The sequence below is a fragment of the Erithacus rubecula genome (genome assembly GCF_903797595.1).
Source record: "Erithacus rubecula genome assembly, chromosome: 3".
Classification (NCBI taxonomy): domain Eukaryota; kingdom Metazoa; phylum Chordata; class Aves; order Passeriformes; family Muscicapidae; genus Erithacus; species Erithacus rubecula.
The window spans coordinates 136,298,892-136,305,027 of record NC_136689.1 but is presented as its reverse complement, the minus strand read 5'-3'; the positions used below and the strand labels follow the sequence as shown (position 1 = coordinate 136,305,027).

The 6,136-nt window shown below is 39.3% G+C and overlaps 1 long non-coding RNA gene across 2 annotated transcripts; it reads left to right on the top strand.

Annotated features, from left to right (window-relative positions):
* The first annotated feature begins 3,962 nt into the window (after positions 1-3,962).
* Positions 3,963-5,452, top strand: LOC306800639. 2 transcript variants are annotated; one of them, XR_013773889.1, is made up of 2 exons: positions 3,963-4,145; positions 4,800-5,452. It is a non-coding gene; the product is annotated as an uncharacterized lncRNA (long non-coding RNA). The 2 variants fall into 2 exon arrangements; XR_013773890.1 differs by having other exon boundaries at positions 3,963-4,200.
* The last annotated feature ends 684 nt before the right edge of the window (positions 5,453-6,136 follow it).

The window sequence follows — 6,136 nt, the reverse complement described above, 5'->3', positions numbered from 1 at the left end:
GTGCAGTATCATAGAAATGGATGAGGATACAGGTAAATCTGGCTAAATGTTATTAAATCATAAATATGTATCTAGGAAAAAGCCTGGTTACTCTGAGCAGGGTACCTGGAATCACCACAGGATCAGCTAAGAAGAATCTACTATAGAACACAGAAATAGGAAGTTTGAATCTATTCAGAACAAATCCATATAGTGCTCTAACTCTCAGAGCTAAACAAATTCATCTATTAGGTTAGCATGAACAATTTATTTACCTTATTTGACAGAAATATTTTCTGTCTACAGTAAAATCTGTCATTTTAAGAGTTATTCAGGGGATTTCCAAGGCAGTAGTAGCACTGTGAGAATGGAAATATGCTTACTTTGAGGCCTTTTAGTGGTGTGGAAGTTTGATGATATATTTCTCCAAATATAAGTCTACAGGTCTCCAAATATAAGTTTACAGTCACCTGCTCTAGGTGAGCTTGTTTTGATCTTCAGATGTCCCTGCCAACCCCAACCACTCTGTGATTCTGGTACCACTTATAGCTAATCAAAAGCCTTGGGTTATTTGCTCTGGGTAGGTGTATATTAGGGCTCATCCTGCCCAATATATTCAATATGGATCTGAAAAGTAACAAGTTGCTGATGAAAGCAGCTACAAAGAGATACAGAAGAACCTCATGGTGCTAAATTACTGGATGATGTATGACAGATGAAATTCTGTGTAATGTGAAGTGGTGCACATGAGAAAAAGAATCTTCTATTTATGCATCCAGTGATGAACTTTGAGCCGCTATTGCCATGCAAACACGAGATTCTGGAGTTATTGCAACCAATTTTACATACTCTTAGCAGTAGTCAAAAAAGAAAATTAGGTCTAAGGATTATTTTGCCTGGATAAAGAAACGAAACACACGTTGTTATGCCTCTGTACAAATCCATGATGCACTCTCATCTTGAATACACAATATAATTTCTTATTCCTTCACATTATTTCATTAGATATATAGGGATAGTAAAAGAAATAAAAAAACCAAAAGGATAGAAAAAGGGTGTCAGAAATCATCAAAGATAGTCAAAGATGGAATGTTTTGCATTAGAAGAAACAAATAGCAGACTAAGGTTCATCAACCTGGAAACTTCCCAGGGGAGTCTATAAAATCATGACATGTGAAGAATGGTGATATGAAATGACTTCCCATAAGATGATCAATAGAAGGTATTAAATGAAACTTGTGGAAATCTGGTCCAAAATAAAGTGTTCAAAAACTTTGGAAGTGTCCCCAAAAGATGCAGATAATGGCACCTGAAGACAAGTTTAATGGTGAACACAAGGTGGAACTGTGTTGATGGATGGACTCGATGATATTAAAGGTCTTTTCTGACCTTAGTGATTTTATGATTGATTAAAAATAAAAAATAACGTGGGTGTTTCTTTAAATAATGTGATGTTAAGGCTGTGCTGCAGAACACTGTAAATAGAAAAAATGTATATGGGATCAAAAGGTGGATGAACAAATTCATGGCAGGAAAATCCAATGCATAGTCAGTACAGGGATGCTGCCTTTGACTCACAAAGTTCATGAACCATAAATAATTGAAGTCTGGTGAATGTTTTGGGGTAATATCATTATATCCTTACACTGTCTCTTTAGTGTGTGCTAGACATCCAGTACTGGTTACTGATGGAGGCACATGCTGGGGCTTCATGTCTTAGCTTGGCTGTTCAGAAGCCTTCATGATTTACCAAGGCATGCAAGGTGACAGTGAGGATGAGAAGCCAGGAATATTTGATAACAGCTGTGCCAGCATCTGGGCTTCATCCTTGTGTCATTAAGTACCTGCCTCACCAGTAATACAGATCTGAAGGGTGTGAATATTCAGAGGAGTCAGGTAAAAGAATGAACACTGAGTATCCAGCATTACTTCTTTACAGTTTGTGTAAATAAACTCTCCTAAATTTCCCAGACAGCAGGGTGTTTTCAGCACACTCCCTCACCCTTGCATGCAGCCTTGTTTCAGTCTTCCATACCTCATCACCAATCATTTCAACGAACTCGGTATATTTTGCTACCTTCTGCTCTTTCCACAGTGGTAATATTGACAATCAAGACCTGCATAGCCCCATGGGAAAAGTGGTTTTTGTGTGAATTCCTATTTCCATTCAGAAGGACCCTCAGGACCTTCATGGCTAAGTGAAGACCTTAACATCTATCTCTTGAGACCTAGGATTTGAAACCAGGGCTGCATATCTCAGGCAAATATAGAAAAATAGGCTGAAATCTACCTTCTATTATGATCTGCTCTTTTGTGCAACCCTACAACCTGTGATTACCCTACTAATGTAAATGGATCTTTCTGCCATCGTCTGGCCAGTGAATCATCCACATGAAAGGTTGTGTGATATCTTTATGTTCATTCTTTTGTTTAATTCATATTTATATTGTTCCATGTCCTACTCCTGCAGAAGACAAACAGCTGTGCTTTTCCAGTCCTCTTCACACAGCTCACTCATTCAGGGCTATATTTTACTATCAGCTCTTCTAGAAGGGATTTTAACAAGGCTTTATCATAGGGCCCTTATTTTTGTTCCAATGCTTGTTGTCTGTGATAACCAGCCAAAAGAATGATTGAATCACACTGTGAAGGCATTTATCCTTTGGTATAGATGACTTTATTCTTTCCTTTTCCACTTACACCTCATTGTTAAATGTGATCTCTCACTGTGCTATATATAAGCTTGAATTTTAAACTCTTTGAAGTAGGGACTGCTTACAAAATTTCCCTATTTCCAGACACAAAGGACCAGTCCTGGGAACAAATAAACAGGACTTTTAAAGTGTGAGTCACAGTAAGTTGCTCCCTTGAAATGGAAAAGAGAGGAATGTTGCCCTTTATTGGCAATGCTCTTACAGGTAAAGCAATGATGAGTAAAATAAGACTTCAATATCCAGAGCAGTCATTTAACTGCTGAACAGAAGCAATTCACTTTACATGTAAATTGCCTTTTTAAAGCAGGAATTCCTTGTCCCTGTTTTTTAGCTGCTTTTTTAACATGTCTCCTCTTCCTGCTGCCTAAGAGCAGTTAATGGAGCTGCAAATTGTTATCATCTTGATATTACCACAGAGCCAGCTTACACAAATACCTGATAAGCACTGTAACACATTTCAGTGGATGAAAATTCATTGTACAGCGTTGTTTCCTTTTACTTTAATGTGTTCCAGACCACTTGGACAGCTCAGTTAATGAATCCCATTTTGCAGAGGACAGCCACGTTTGAGGGACTGGCAGCCTGCATGTTGAACTCAGGTGAGATCCTTTGACATCTGACATGTCTGTGCTGACTTGTAATGAGGTGAAAACAGACACTGGAGGGATGATGGTTTTGACAGGGATGAGGCATTTAAGAGTCCTTTGTTTCGTTGAGCTCCTGTGCACATTGTGGTGAGCAACAGCATTACAGAAAATGTAAATTACAGAACATTACAGCAGCTGCAGGGGCTGCTGATCTTCTGTTTGGACCTTTGTTTGTAATCTGACCCTGCATCAGCACAGTCACATAGTAACATAACATCCACCATATTATTTTATGTACTGAAGTATTGCATTATATGAACGGAGTTTTCTTCACATATCCCAGGTTGGATAGGAGGTTAACTCTGTTTTACTGGTGGGGACCTGAGGTGGAGGCACCTGAATTGGATCCAGACACCTGAAAAACAGTCTTCAAAGCTCAGCACTTTTTCCAGCCTATCTATGAAAATTCACAGGCTTTTCTTCATGATAATGTAGACATTTAGTTGGATGGGATCTGTTGTTTTCTGGCTGTGCTTCTGTCCCTGTTGATTAGAGCTGAAGTCAATTGGGGTGAACACAGGGACACTTACAGATCTAGTTACTATCTGAAGGCATTTAGCTATCCAAAGATGCAGACCAGGTGCTTAGGAAGGGTTTGAAAGTATCTTCTGCAAGTCCAACTTCCAGCAACATGAGTGCTCCAGGAAGGTCAGAGAAGCTGTAGCCTCCCCTGTTCAGGGGTGAGTCCAGGATGCCCATCCTTTGTCACCCATGGAAATGGCCTGAGTGATCATGGAAGACATCCCTGCTCTGCTGGATCCTGTGCCCATGTGTCCTAACTCATCAAAGGGTCTGAGGAAAAAGGGTGAGGGATCTCTCTTATATGAAAAGAGGCAGGTCCACAAGGTTTTTCTCCAGAGGTAGGAAGACATTCTTGATATTGAGGCAGAAATTGTTAAATGATGTAGGAAGCAATTCTAAAATTTGTGGTAATCTTGAGCAGGTTTTAGGGTTTCTGAAAAGAGCCAAAAATTCTGATAATTTGGAGCTTTTGAAAGTAGCCTGGACAAATTGCTGTATAAATAAAATTTGGGAAAACAGCCAGCATTGGCAGAGAAAAGAAGTACTGTTTCCAACATGTGACTCTAGGATTAATTCTTTTCTGCCAATTCAAATCTTTTTGTAGTTTTAATTGCCTTCTATTGCTAACGTTCTGCTCATGCATAATGTGTATGATGGCTCAAGTGCTAAATGGTATCAACATTTCACTTCAGATGTGGCTGTTCTCCTGGGGAAGCAATGCTGCTCCTGTAGTGCTGTGGGGGAAAAAAAATGAAGATAAGAAAGAAATTTGGCACATGACTTACATAGGCTTTTCTCCATGGCAGGGTTTCTACCTGACCTTTTTGCCTTTGAAACTATTCCTTCACTGTTGCTGAAATTAGTCTGTAAATAGCTAAAATAGATATGCATGGTTCTACTGTTAGAATAATACTATGAGTTTATTTTCTCTTTTTAGGAACTGTACAGACCATCAGATTCTGATGCCAATCCTGGGCTGTAGCCTCTTCCTTGGACCACCCTTCATTTTTATTTGTACAGCACCTAGCACTAAAAGGACTCACTTTTCCTTTAGCCTCAAACCATATAAACACATGTAAACAGCAATAACTGGCCACCAATGCACTTCAAAGTGGACCACAGGGATCAACAGAGGTCAGATCCCCTTTAACTCCCTGAAAACAGCAGCAATACCCTTGAAATTAGTAATGGTGGAAAGTGATAGATATTTATTCCTGAGAACCAACTGTCTTTTCCCAGAGTAGAACTCAACTCATACTTTGTGAGAGAAATACACTGCCTCTCTAAACTTAGATTTAAAAGTGTCAGCCTCTCTACTCATGAAAGTGTGCATTCATTGCTAGGGTACACAGTGGGCATATGAAAATTTTCCTACCATTAAGCTGGTATTTAATTTACCTCTCTCTTGCAAGTCACTTGAAATTAACACTCAGTAAGTTGTTTTTAGGGGAGATGTGGTAGGGACAAACTGAGTATCTAAGTAAACCCTGCTTGGCCCTTGCCTGAGTAAATTAGGACTATTAAAAAAATGTAGTGTCCTGTGATGGTGGATGTGTAATAAAAATAATAAATAGTATCTAACATTTTAAACATTTCACCCATTTGTTCTTTATGGAATATCAATGTTCTATTCATTTGCTGAGATTTGACTCAACTGGTTTTTTAATAACCCTTGACATACATGTTCTAAAGGTGGAAGCACCCAGGACCAAAAGGGAGACAGACAGGAGAGATTTCACCACAATTTATCAGTGCTGACACTAGGGAAGAACTGTGGATTGATTATGTGCTGCTCAGCCCATTAGATAAAATTACAATGTCATAGGGAGTTAGTGCTAGAGAGTTAGTTGATAGCTGCTCAAGACCTGTTTAACAGTGTTGGTGTTTGGTCAGTGAAGTTGGTGAAGTTATTTTTCTAAAAGAATGAGCTGTATCACCAGGTGAAGGAGCTCCAGGAGGAGGGAATAGAAAAATACTTTTGAAGGTGCTGAGGTCCATCAGTGCTGGTCACTTTTAAAGCAAAACCTCCTAAAGGCCCAGGAACAGGCAATTCCTAAATGCTGGAAGTCAAGTGGATGAGACAGAAGACCAGCTTGGCTGAACAGCAATCTTCTCTTAGAAATAAGACAAAAAAGGAACCTGTATGCCCAGAGGGAGCAAGGTCAGGAGACATGGCAGGAACACAGAAATGCTCTGGTATTGGTACAAAAATGAAATTTGTACTGTTTCATTTCCTCTTCTCACTGACTTCTCCCTAAATTGTTCTTCCCACAT